The sequence below is a fragment of the Amblyomma americanum genome, chromosome 2, assembly GCF_052857255.1.
Source record: "Amblyomma americanum isolate KBUSLIRL-KWMA chromosome 2, ASM5285725v1, whole genome shotgun sequence".
Lineage (NCBI taxonomy): Eukaryota > Metazoa > Arthropoda > Arachnida > Ixodida > Ixodidae > Amblyomma > Amblyomma americanum.
In genome coordinates, this window is record NC_135498.1 from 32650576 (window position 1) to 32663770 (window position 13195).

Genomic DNA, 13195 nt, shown 5'->3' on the forward strand with positions numbered 1-13195 from the left:
CCGGAGCGCGGATCGTGTCCCATGGATGAGAGAATAGCGTAAACTGTTGGCGTCGCCTCCTTCGCTAGAGGCAGCGGGAGCATCGTAGGCTTGTAGGCTTGTCATCGTAGGCAGATGACGCGAGCACGGGAACCGCGTGCAAGCGCGAGGAATGACAGATATTTTGTCCGTCAGTTCGCAAGTGGCAGCTATACTTGCTCCGGCTGCAGCACGAGTGTTCGAATCGCAAAGGGCGCGTGCTTTCCGCCATGTTTAGGCGCTCTGTCGCGGAGCAAACGGACCGCTCCGGATCTGCGACTGGAATTCACAGTGAGAGCGTCTGCGGTGGGGTCCCCCTGAATTTCCTAGCTATCAGTTGCTGCGAAGGACACGGAATCCAGAGAGTTTCAGGATGTCTTGCCTGTCTCTCCTAACGCAAGGTAGTGCGAAAAATGCCGAGCAGTGTCAGATAATAGCTCGTGACGCTGTTAGAGAGAAGATCGACCTAACAACGTGAAGCATTTTGGGTTCCTTTTACTAGCGGTAGGACGATTATATGGCTCCATTCAAACGGGTTTGCTCCTTTTGACAACCGAACACATTTGTCGCTGGTCGCTGAAGACAGTTGTAAAAGGGGTCGAGGCGGGCGTGGGCTCCCAGAGAAGTCTTCACTGGCAATCTCGAGGTGTTTGTGGCGATCGGTTTTGACTTTTTAGAAGATGCAACAAGCTGCCTTGCAACTACAAGTGCCGATATCAGTAAATGCAGCAATGCCGTTATTTTCAACATTGGGTCCAGTTCTAGCGGAAATAAAGAATCATTATGTACCTCTGAAAAACCGCACAAGAGATCACTACCTCCTGCGCATCTCATGCCTCCCGGTTCTCATCTGGCAGTGCTTGAATAGGGTGAGGAGGTCATGCCGCGCCCTTTCTCCTTCTGTGGTCACCTCGGTGCGCACTGAACATTGGGTTAACCCGAACTTCATAAACCCGGGAGGTTTGTCAGCGCTGTTCAGGGGCTTCGTTTCTCAAGGCGAAGGCTTCGCCTCGTTCTTTAGAACCGCGTCATTGTTTATCTTGCGAGGGGAAGGTGCTTTCCAACACCCTCTAGAGAGTTCTTTAGCGGGTGTTGGGCTTTCGCGCTCTCGTTCCGTTCGCTTCCGTCATCTCCGCGGAAGCGCGCCTACAACCGCTTCCGTCTGAGGACGGCGGCAGCACGCGCAAGCGCTCAAAACATGGCGGTGTCCCCGCGCGGGTTTATTTTGCGAGCCTTGCTTCACCCTCCTCCTCCTCCTCCTCATCCTCCTCCGAGCGTTCCCCGCGCGCCTCGTCGACGCGTCTAGGAATTCGCGGCGGGCGCAGCTCAGCGCCGTTTTGTTGCGCGCAGCCACCGAGCGAGCCGCCAACTTCTTTCTCTGCTTGTCGGCCTTCTCTCCCCCGACCTCCGCCGGCGGCTGCTTGCTAATTTGGTCCCTGCAACCGTTAAGCAGGGCCGGCCTGGCGCTCGTCAGCGCGCGTCTGCCGCCTGAATGCGCCAGACGCGTCGCTCGGTGGCAGTAACTCGCGGCTCAGCTCGGTGCGTGCGGAGGCCCCCTGATGATGCATCGGGCAGGGCTGCGCTGACACCGTTTTTACTGCGCCCTGTCGGGCCTGTCTCCTCCTCCTCGAGTGGCCCGTGTCTGTTTCGTATCAGAGACCGCGTCGCGTGCTCGAGATAAGCGCGGGTCTCACGAGGATGCGTTGACGGGGATCGTCGAGATAAACGGACGGTGCTGCGGCGTGCGCCACTGCGAGTAGTCGCGGATTTGCCGCGCTCCGAAGGGGTAGTCATAATTGATACACGAAGCCGCCGCAGTGGCTGAGTGGTTATGGCGCTCGGCTGCTGGCCCGAAAGACGCGGCCTCGATCCCGGCCGCGGAGGTAGAATTTCGATGGAGGCGAAATTCTAGAGGCCCGTGTGCTGTGCGATGTCAGTGCACGTTAAAGAACCCCAGGTGGTCGAAATTTCCGGAGCCCTTCACTACGGCGTCTCTCATAGCCTGAGTCGCTTTGGGACGTTAAACCCCCTATAAACCATGATTGACACACGTGCTTGTTGTTGTGCCTACAGCGGGAGCTGCACAGGACATGCAGAGATGGTCGTTTTCAGATACCGCGGAGCGTACGTGACAGTTTAGGCTTTGAATGAGAGCCTTGGGACCCAGCGCGAGGCATCATAAGTGTCTAGAAAGTCTACAGCTGCATTGTAATGTAATTTTTTAAAAATCTTGGCGTTCTCACCGGTACACTTCCTCTAGCATAACCGATGCCGTCTATGCACTGGCTGTTTACTTATGGGCGGTAATGCTGCCTGCATCTGGAAGCTAATTGCGATGTCATCGAGTTTCCAGCGCTTGACGCGTACCAGACAATCGATGCAGCGTAACACCACTTGTTGGGCGTGTTGGTAAGTCGTGCTTACCATAACACAGCGCAAAGACAGCAATGAAGTTTTTTGGAGTTAGCGCTTTGTGGTATCTCCTTACTTGTGCGTGTTTGTCTTTGCGGTGTGTTATCGTAAAATATAAATGCAGGCGGTCTGCGTCTTATATGATGCATGACTGCGTTCCATTCTTGCATCGACACAAGTGCTTCGTTGGAACGTTTTAGTTCGTGTGATGTGAGTGAACGTTGTTATTTGAAATGCTTGGCTGAGAATGCCGATTTTCCCACCGATTTTCCCACCAGTACGGTCTTTGGCGCCAGTTCAGAAAAAAATATCGCGCACACGATGATGTCTGGAGCGTGAAGGTTATCCACTCCGCCTTGGCTTATGGTCTACCTTGCAATGAAAAAACGCGGGGGAAAATAGCGCGAATGTAGGACTGGAAACTAATTTTAAGGTCTCACTGCCTGGGATAAAAAAGAAGAATAAATTGATGCATGTCGAGGGGCCTTTTATTTAGGTCTCCTGTATACGTCGGCCGTGTGATTTGCGAGTCGATGCGGCGGTCGTCGCGCGAGAAAGCCGGCGATTCCCTCCCGCGTGCCCGTTGGGAGGAGAAACAGCGAGGCCGTTACGCAAGCCCGTACGGGAAACGAGCCTGCGCCAGCGGAAGACGAAGGAAAAGGGGTGTACGGGGCCCCCTTGGTGCCTCGTCAAGTTCATTATCCCAGAGCCGTGTTTGCTTTGTTGGCTCCTTTTCGAACGAATGCTCCTTCTTCCCGGCTGCCTCCCCTCTTCTCTCTCTCCAGTAATTCACGCTTCACGCCCCGCTTCCGTCTCGCGCCGCCGTTACCGGTTCTCTGGAGGCCGTAACGGTTGAGATAGAAAGAAAGGAAGATGGAAGTGAAGAGAGAAGGAAAGAACGACGTTTACTTTAATGACGCGGCGAGTGATTACGAGTAGCGGAGATGTGAGAAGGCCCTTAGCGGCGCCTTCTTGAGAACGTAATGTGCGAGGCGTGCTTGCTTTTGTGTAGGCTCCGCTGCTGTTTTCTCTCTCACTCCTTCTCGCTGTTCTTTTCGAAACCGAATTATGCGGTGCCCTTGTTGCATGTCTCGTTTTTGTGAGTGCATGCTTCCCCGAACAGTAGAGTGGTCGCTCGGAAGTGCGCAGTCGCTTGTATGTGTTCACTTTGTGGCTAGTGCTTTAGTGATCTTCTGTTTCTTTCTTTACTTGTCAGGCGGTCTGACGGACGATGTGTCCTCGCTGGTGGCGCAGTAACTAACATAGTTGAAGCGTAGTTCCGGTTTTACGAGGTGGTGTTTCTGTTAAATGGGCTGTGGAGACAACCGCGTCGTACCGCTTTCACGCAGGCTGCGTTGTGTGGTGTCACAACGCGTATCATCTGCTGCGAAACGCGATTTCCACTGTTCTTTGAGAGAGCAAGTCGTGTCTGGTGGTCCACTTTGCTTCTGTCGCATGTTTTGAATTTTTCTTATTGAATTGTACTTTTATTCACTGACCAGTACAGAATACGTATTCGGGACTGTCGAAGCCAAGCGAGATCTTCAAGGGCAGAGCCCTGCGTTAAAAGCAAATAGGACAACGTAGTACAGCTCAAGTGAGCGATGTCATGCTTCGAACTAATCTGTGATGGATTTTTACGCGATAAGACTGTTAATGCGGTAGCATTTAGGTTCTCGTATTGCAAATACCAACCAGTTTCTCCCTACCGAAATTCCCTCATTGGTCGAGAGGAGCCCGACGTCATTGAATTGAATTGGCGTCATGAGCACCACCAAATTTGGACATCTTAGGAGTATAATGTTCGAGCATTTCCGTTGGATTATCCCATGGGATTATACTAACCCGACCCACTCTTACACCTTAATCCACCCAATAACACGAATTAACGTTAGTCCACATACTAACCATCATTAATCCCCATTGATCCATCAACATATCTATCTCCACCAATTCACCTTAATCCATTTTTTGGAAAGGGCTTACTTCCAAAATATTTCGGTGCGCCAATTTTGAAGTGCTATCGGTTTTTCTTTAAAAATGTGGTTAAGAAGGCCCTCAAATAATCTTCTGCTTGTCTTCGGCTATTGAGAGTAAAAATTTCCGCAGGCTAGATGTTCAAAATTGAAACAACGCAATATGTGCGAATGCGCTCTAAATGTCAAGTGCGCGCACGAGATATCACAAATCGTTCACTAGGTTGGAGCTGTCGGGCAGGGGTGTACCCAGTGCAAAAATCTGTCGTCCGGATATACCTCAGAACCACTGTAGGCTGATGTGCTGAGTAAAATCAGGCATTCGCAAATACTTCTACACATTTGTGCAGCAGTCGCTAGGCGCTCCATGTACAATACAGATTTTAATCTAGCCTATTAAATTGCTGCCTATATTTAAGCGAACGTTGCACGGCCGGTCAGGCGGCCTACTCATTTCACGTTGAACTATCCAGTCAGTAGTTATTTTCCATTTGTTTTCACGGGTTATTTTTCAAGTATTGGTTGCGCCAGAGAACGACGTTCAAGGCTGGGGTCACACGTGTTACGTGAGTGAGCTTGTCCATCAAGTGCTGCGCCTCTATCGCACCCGACATGGAGGAGCAGAGGAGATTTTGAGCATAGCGCCGTCTTAATGAAGTGCTTTCCGGTTCTCTATAACAGGAAAACGCACGTGCTCTCCCATCGCCATTTCTGCTTCGCAACATCCGCGCGCCGTTTCCACCATCGTTCACGAAGCGGCGCCAGCGTCGCCCTCTGCAGCGCCCGTCTTGTGGCGGCGCGTAGCGGTCGATCGGCGAACCACGCGCCGCCGCGCCGGGCTCTCGTCCGAGCCAGGGCGCAGCAGCTCTCGGCAGGGCCGTAGCAGCAGCAGACGCGGTGCAGCTTCGAGTCGTCTAGGCCTCTTTGTCGCGCCCGGGGTCCGTTTCGCGTCGTCGTCATCGTCATTGCGGAGCCGCCTCGTTCGTGGCTCCTCTCTGCGGCTCTCCTTACACGGATTACTGTGCGCGCCTCTCATCGTGCCTGGGTGGAACTTCGTCTCAAGCTTCGCTCCCCCGTCGTGTGTCGTTCGTGCGTGGTTTTGTGTTGTCGGTGGGCCGTGCTGTACGGGGCTTTTCTTGCCCCCTCCCGCCTGTCTTGGGGTGTTCGGGAGAGGGCGGCGAACCGGTGCATGGTGTGCTGCTGCTGCTGCCCGCCGACGTGAGAGGCCATCATCCCCCACCTCCTCTCTGGGTGGGAACGAAAGAAGAAGGGAGACGATGCGGATGTAGGAATTGGGCGGCGAGCCAGCCAGCCCTTGTGGATTATTGATCACGCCCGGCGCTGCGCTCGTCGGCGGCGGCCAACGGGTGAGTTGTGCGGCCCGCCGCCGCCGCGGCTGCTTCTGCTGCTGCTTCCTCGCGCGCGATCGTCCGATGGATGGGTTTAGGAAAACCGCGTTGGCGCGTGTTTGCGCGTGTTTGTGTGTGTTTGTGTGTGTGTGGGCAGAGGCTCGATTTCCTGACCGCGAATGAATGGTGTTTTTCTCTGCGACCTCTTTGCAGCTGCAGCAGCCGTTGGGGTCGAACCGGTTAAAGCTTTCGCTTTGGGAAGCGCGTCACATTTGTCGCCACAATGTGCTTATTGAAGGTTGAAAGTCGAGGGTTTGCCGCTGTTGGTGTGTCCTCGGTGTTTGGTCGAATCTTTCTTGCCTCTTTAAGCGATCACGTTCCTGCGATGTTGCAGGAATGCTACACGGATTCCGAAAAATTTACCCCGCAATAGCAACACTCTTGATGGGAGCGTCGTCTGAAGGTGGCCCTCGCGGAAACCGTTTTGGTAGCTGATGCGGGCGATTCAGTTGGGTTGTTATAGTTAAAAGTACAGAATCCAACGCGAATACGTGGAATGGCTTTGTAACTGCCACTGCGAAGGGTTTTGTTACCTCGCATATACGGATCCCCTCACGTTTTGACCAGTATTTGGGGAGGTAGGTTGACGTGAGTACAGGCTTGGCTCCGGGCGCAGATGTAACTGTGAAAGCGTTGAAGTACTCATTCGTTACCCTGTGATCGAAATTGGACTGCCGGGGCTGACAACAGAACGCCCGGTAGTCATCTAGCGCAGCTACGGGACAAGGTTAAACTAAATTTGCTCGAATTTCAGTCTGCGGTTGCTGGAGAGCTTCAGGTCATGCTGAAATTGACCTTATCGGACAGTACTCGTTGCCGAATGTCTTGTATCGCGTGAATGCTGTGGTAAGTGTGTGAGAAATATTGATAGGTGTGAGAAGGAAAGGCGGAGACTAACAAAAAAAAGGGGGAGGGGGCGCTCGGTTACTACCATGCACTGGAAGGGGAAGATGCAGAGGGCCGAATTCAACTTTAAAGAGAGAGAGAGAGAAGTAGTGCGCTAGCGTATTAGGAACACGTTGCTTCACGCTGCTGACGGACGCTCTGTCCGAACTTTGCACCGTCCCTTGAAGGCGCGATTACTTCATTCTCGCAAGGGCGGTTCACGTGTGCTCCGCGAGACGACCAGCCCCAGTTGCCCCGCGGTCCATCGAGGCCAAGGGTAGTGCTGACGTCCTGTCCCGCCGCTTTGGGATGACCGCTCCCGCGACGACGGTCGCGGCCCCTGCGGGTCTAAGCTTAGCTCTCGCCCCGCCTACGCGTTCGCGCTCGGTCGCCGGTCCGTCACCGACGCGGAGGCAGCTGTCACCGTCGGCGGGGGGTACGAGCCGAAAAGTGCTCGTCGAGCCCCGCGTGGCGAGCGTTGCCAATTTTTTTTCAGCTTTGCACGGCGCTGTGGAGAAAGCCAGCTGCTTGGCACCGCCGAATGCGTCCGCTGTTGCAAGACCAGCAGTAAGTTGGGATCTCGTTTTGCCGCCGCGGTAATGGAGAGCTCCGCCTCGCAGTCAAGTCGGGCGTGAAGAAATGGGTGCGGTTTTTAGTGCTGTTCGCCTGTTAACAAGTGTCGGTGTTTATTTTTATTTTTAGGCCGCAGTTTTCTTCAGGAGCACTGGGATGAGCACGCGGAGTAATGAAAGGGAAGGCTTAATTAAATTAAGCCAACCTGCAGGGGGTGTTTTTGAAAAATTCCCCTATTCAAACCTCTCGCGTTTGGACGCTGCAGCTGGGAGTCTCCCAGCTTGGAGGAGTAACGACGCCACGGCATACGTCTTGCGAACGAACAAAACGAGTTGCTACGGGGCTTCAATGTGTCGGTAACTATGATGTGCGTGTACAGTGGACACAGCATTGAAAGCCAGTGGCATGAATCTGCGAGCAGAGGGGCAAAATGGTGTCTATTTCGATGTATAGTCGAACCTCGTTATAGCGAAATATTGGCTATAACGAAGCAATGACAATTCCCCTTGGAAGCTCGGTCAACACGGGCTGTAACGAAGTAATTGCAGGGCCCCTTCAACTGTAAAACGCGAAGAAGAAAAGTTGCAGACGATACCTTGCAAATAGCGTCCGAAAGCAGTGTTAGCGAAGCGTGTTAATTACCTGATCATTTTAGGCGAGTCGTGATTTCACCGAACGTGCTGCAAGCGGCGACCACACGCCATCGGTGGGAGCCAAACCCATCTCCCCGCCCCTCTCCTGTCGCGCGCATTGCTGGCGTAACGCGCTTGTTTGCCTGGCGTCTCTCCTCCGGCGTGCTGCGTGCGTTCCATGTTCCACCTTGCCGTAGTACATTACTCAGTAGTTCACTATAACCGTGCCTTCACGCGTCGTCGAGCGCGCTGCCACCTTTGGGGTTGCCTGCGCGCCGGCGCAGCAGTACGTGCGCGTGACGGTTCACGGAGCGCTGGCTGCTGTCGTGACCCCCCCGGGGCCTGGTGAGCACACTTCCGTTCGGAGGAGGCGCGTGCTTTCTCCTCTGTGCCAGGCAGGTCGTCTTTGACGGCGTCGGTCTTCCTGCGCCCGGCGGCAGCGTATAGGCACTACGTATACTTACACGCGCCAGTGGCTGCGTCGCGCTTTGTTGCGCGTCGCCGGGTTTTCCGTTGGCCCCGGTCGGTGACGATGCGGCCGCACGGGGCAGGTGTTGCTGTCGCACTGCCGCTGTCGACACGCCGTGCGTACATCTGTATAGCGAAGGAGGCTTGTTGGCGATAACATCGCGTCATCGTTGTCTTCTGTTGCTTGCACAGCTTTTATATATATATATATATATATATATATATATATATATATATATATATATATATATATATATATATATATATATATATATATATATATATATATATATATAGACAATCCCGTATAGGGTTTGCTGCCTGGCAGTGATTCTTTTTCGTAGATGGCAAAAAAGAAAAGAAAAAGAGGCAGCTGCATATAGGGCTTGCAACGGGGCAAACACAGTTCACAACGCGTCAGTTATGTTTACAGGGAGTGAACTTTTTTTTTTTCTTTTCATATACAGGTCCATTGTGTTGACCGCTTTGGCCTAGAGGCTTGGCGGTCCACTGTCAAGCGCGAGGTAGCGGGTTGGAACCGAGGTTCGAACAACCAGCGAATGAAACAGCAGTTACAACAGATGCAAGCGCATTTTCTTTGCCGCACGTGCTTGGTCAGGGAAGCAACACGTCAGGCGCTGTAGCCGTTGGTCGATGATCGATGGGGTTAGGTCATCGAGCAGTGGCATCGAAACGCATGTGAAAGCTTACTTCTGAACACTTGGTTACGCAAAAAGCAAGAATCGTAGGCCTGCACGGATGTGTGTACACGTTACGCGCTTACGCTAATAGAGAACCGTGGCTTGCTTCCAGTCAGGTGGAAGTGCACGTGCACTTCTTGCTTGTGACACGTTGCCCATTGTTCCTCTAATGGAATGATCTGTTAAAGCGGCAGACGCTTCCCAGGAACACGGTTTCGGACTGCGAAGAACTAGACAAACAAAAAAATAAAAGGCGAGCGCAGCAGGAATCCAGGAGGCAAGCCGTTAAAAAGGCTTCAAGGCGAGCTGCCTTTAAACCGTGACAATTTTTTCGTGTTCGCGGTAGCCTCCGTGTTCCAGGCTCTTCCAGGAAAATAAACGTTGGATTGAATTGTTACAGTTGGAAACGTCAGCGTCGTTGTATGCAGTGCAGAAGTACGCACTAAACCGTGAAACGGCCCTCACTAGCTCATGACTGTCTGTGAGTAGACGTGGCTACACCGTAGTATAAGACGGCGCTTGGCGAGGGGACTCCAGGTCAACACCGGCGTGTGCACGGATTCGAGAAATGCCTCGAAACGTACGACCACGTTATTCGATCCCATTGTCTGACCTGGTGTTGAATTCAGAATTTTGCTAACTTCCTGTTGCGACCGCTTGTAAGCCGCATTTCATGGTCGCTTATAGCAGTGACGCACGTGTGAAGGAAGAGCAGCCGGCCATGGTTAGTGCGCATGCGCCTTCGCCGCCGATTTTCGCCTCCAGTCGGCTGCAGTGCTTGGCGAAGCACGGCCGCCACGCGCTCGCGTGTTCCCTTTTATATTGAGCGACCCTGTACTTGCGGCTACAAATACGAAAGGCAGCATAGTAGTAGGAGTATTTAAAGATTAGTCGTTGCATATGAGTGACAAGCATGTTTTTTCCTGTCTCCTAAGTGCTTTTCATCTGGGCGTATAATAACTGCATGACATTATCAGCTCTAACGTAGAAATAATATACAGCCGCCGCGGTGGCTGAGTGGTGATGGCGCTCGGCTGCTGGCCGCGAAAGACGCGGGCTCGATCCCGGCCGCGGCGGTCGAATTTCGATGGGGGCGAAATTCTAGAGGCCCGTGTACTGTGCGATGTCAGTGCACGTGAAAGAACGCCAGGTGGTCGAAATTCCCGGAGCCCTTCACTACGGCGTCTCTCATAGCCTGAGTCTCTTTGGGACGTTAAACCCCCATGAACCAAACCAAATAACTACACAATTCGTTGTTGTGTTCAGACTGCGTGTACAGGGCGCCCTTGAGCAGTGAGTGCAGTGTCCAAGATTACAACTGTGTTTCGCACGTGCCGTGCGAGGTTGTCGTATTCTAGGCATGGGCTGTGCTTTGGTCCAGTATGTAGTGCTATAGCGTGTTCTGCTACTGCGTTGGGCCAGCGCATTGGTTTATCCTGCTTGTCTCCTAAATGCGCGCTCTGTCCAGTGCTTAATTAAACCGCGGAAGCGTTGAACGGTTGAGGCGAGGGCGCCGAAGCCGCGGAACTCGCTGTTGTGGTCATCGCCCCCTATATCCTGTATTCAGTGCCCTTGAAGAAGACACTTTTTTGTTTCGTTTCGATCTGCTTAACATAATGGCGAAGTTCGAGGGCCAGCTTTCCCTGCTTGCATTTGTTCTCGCGCGCTCTTTCGTTTGTTGAAAGTGTCTACGTCATGCGGTGTACAATTTCTTAATGGGGATGAGGTATTTCTGTTCTTAAAGAAGCATAAAGTTCACGTGCTGAATTTCTTATGTTTCATTAGAGTTAGGCGCACACACTGAGCAAAGCTGGGCTTTTCTAGCCGCAAGCTGGAACTACCGTTTTCCTCCCGTTGCACCCGGTGCGTATTCGGACGACATTCGTTTTTCAAAAAAAAAAAAAAAGACGGGATTCCTTGACGGTCGCCCTTTTTAGAATGGCTGGTTTAGCGATGTGTCAACGCAAAAGGTTTATTATCGCGGCGCTGAATATCGGCAGCACTCGGCGTAAACTTTGGGTGACATTTCTGCACCCCTGTATGTCAGGCTGCTTTTATTCGCTTAATTTGCTGCGCTCGTAATCGACACGTGCGTGCGACTGACGCGCGTAGCTCCCTCCCGGTCGGAGGTCGTCAATATGCGTCGCAGCGGGTTTTTTTTTTTTTCCCGAGCGACCCTCTATGAATGCCTTTTGCGACAACGCAGAAAGTTCACTGTCAATACGGCGCATCTGGATGCCCACCTTTGAATTCGTTCTCGGCTTCTTTACCCTGCCTTAGGTTTCGGTTAATAGGCGCCCGTTGCTGCTGCGGCCGACCGCTCGGTAAATGCCGCATTCTCGCATTGGCAGGCTGTGTTCGCGACCGGGGTGATCAGGCGTTTGTAAATGGCGTTTGCTTGACGATTTAACTGCCGTACTGCGTGCGATCAGCTATTGGTTGAGTAGGGATGAGTACGCCACGGCGTATGTCTGTTGCTATTTGGCGTTGAGATGTATGCCAGAGAGGTTCTCGTTTAGAGTCATATTTTTCTATCCTTAAAAGGCCAGGCCCTGCCATTTTCATACTTTTCTCCGGGGGTCACTAGCAGTTATCTCCATCTTAATCGCTTTTCGGGCCTTTAATCACGCTGTGCAAGCCACCGTAGTCGACGCCACCTATAAGGGTGTCATGTGACATGTCGGCGAACTTTTAGTACTGTTTCCCCTTTTAATGGGTAGCTGAGGTCCGGAGTCAGGTAGACAGATAAGATGGAAAATTTGTTGGGATAGTGTGGTGGAGAGTGGAGAAGGACAGGGATAATGGGAGGCTATTGGGAGAGACCTTCGTATTTCCGCTGATGACGATGATGATAGAGTTGTAGGCTCCATAGAATTCATGTTCGCACCTGCGTACCATTTCATGCGTAATGTTTCCCGTTTCACTGTTATTCAGCGTGCAGGAATTTCTGTCCACACTGGATAGGTGTGAATTCGCGCAGCCGTGCGGACAGTGCACCCTCCCTTGCATCCTCGGGTAGCGGAGTTGAGAACAGTGGGCCGCTCCCGTGGAATCTTAGCAGGCGCACAGCGACGACCTTGCCAAGGGAAGGAAGCTATAGTGATAAAAAAAAAAGGCATAGGAAAGAAATGCCGACGTCGGACGACGACGTCGGTGTTCTTCCCCGTGGCGTTGCCAGCCGCCAGCGGGTCGCTCCAGCGGAGCGTCGCGCGCCCTCACGCCGTTTCGCCCCGGCGATGGCTGCTGGCGCTTTTCACGCCTGCGCCTCGATTGTCGTGCGCGACACGCGTGACCGGTTTATCCTCCTCCTTCTCCTCCGCAACAGTCGGCACCGCAAAACTCTCTCTCTCTTTCTCTCTCTCCGTTCAGCTCCTTGCACGCGTTCCGTTCACTCTGGTTGCCTGTTATTCATCGCGCTGACTGGCCGTCCCGGTTATTTCTGGAAGGGAGCCGTTCATACACACACCGCACACGCTCGTCTCTCGAGAAGGGCCCGCGTATGGCAGGAGCTGCTGTATAGCGGCTGCGTAGCGTGGGAGCGGTTCCCGGGATATCGCCCTTTTTTTTCCTTTCCGGCTGTTCTTTCCGCCTGCCTATCGCACGCAGTTTTTTCTTTCTTTTTTTACCGCCGCGCTCGACCTAGAAAGGTCGCGTATCCATTAGAGAGTCTCTGCAAACCTGAGATAAGGGTCGTGTCGCTTTTTGGAGTAATCGCGGCGGGGCGCTCTTTAATTTGCCTTTCTTCTCTTTTTAATCTGCGGACGAGCCGACCTCCGTCCTCGCATCTCGAGTGCGCGATAACAAAAGCTGCATGACGGCTTGGCGATGTCTCAATGTGCGCAGTAGCTCGGCCGGGGTAAAAGTGGTGTCACTTGGATAGACCGCTCGTATGGCCGTTCGTGGGAGCGGGCTGCTGCTGCTCGGCGAGTTGTCGGTGGCGGGTCTGGCTTGCTTTTCGGATTCCCTCTTTTCAGCCGCAACGGATGTCTCTGCGGTGCTGTGTGCGTGAAGCGTTACAGCGCAGCAACAGCTGCCGACTGTGATATGTGGCCCGTAAGAGAGGATAAATGCGTGCAGCTGCGTTTCATTCCTGCTTACCCCCTCCCCCCCCCCCCCCCACC

General features: G+C 53.0%; 1 protein-coding gene across 3 annotated transcripts in view; it reads left to right on the top strand.

Annotated features, from left to right (window-relative positions):
- Nucleotides 1–13195, top strand: part of LOC144120935 (uncharacterized) — a 195343-nt gene that overhangs the window by 9274 nt on the left and 172874 nt on the right. Inside the window, exon 1 of one of the 3 annotated variants that reach the window (XM_077653757.1) lies at nucleotides 5270–5773. The exons of the other annotated variants lie outside the window; for them this stretch is intronic. The gene's annotated coding sequence lies outside the window, so the exon portion shown is untranslated. Of the gene's footprint in view, nucleotides 1–5269; nucleotides 5774–13195 lie in introns of those variants that run through there. 3 annotated transcript variants of the gene reach the window in all.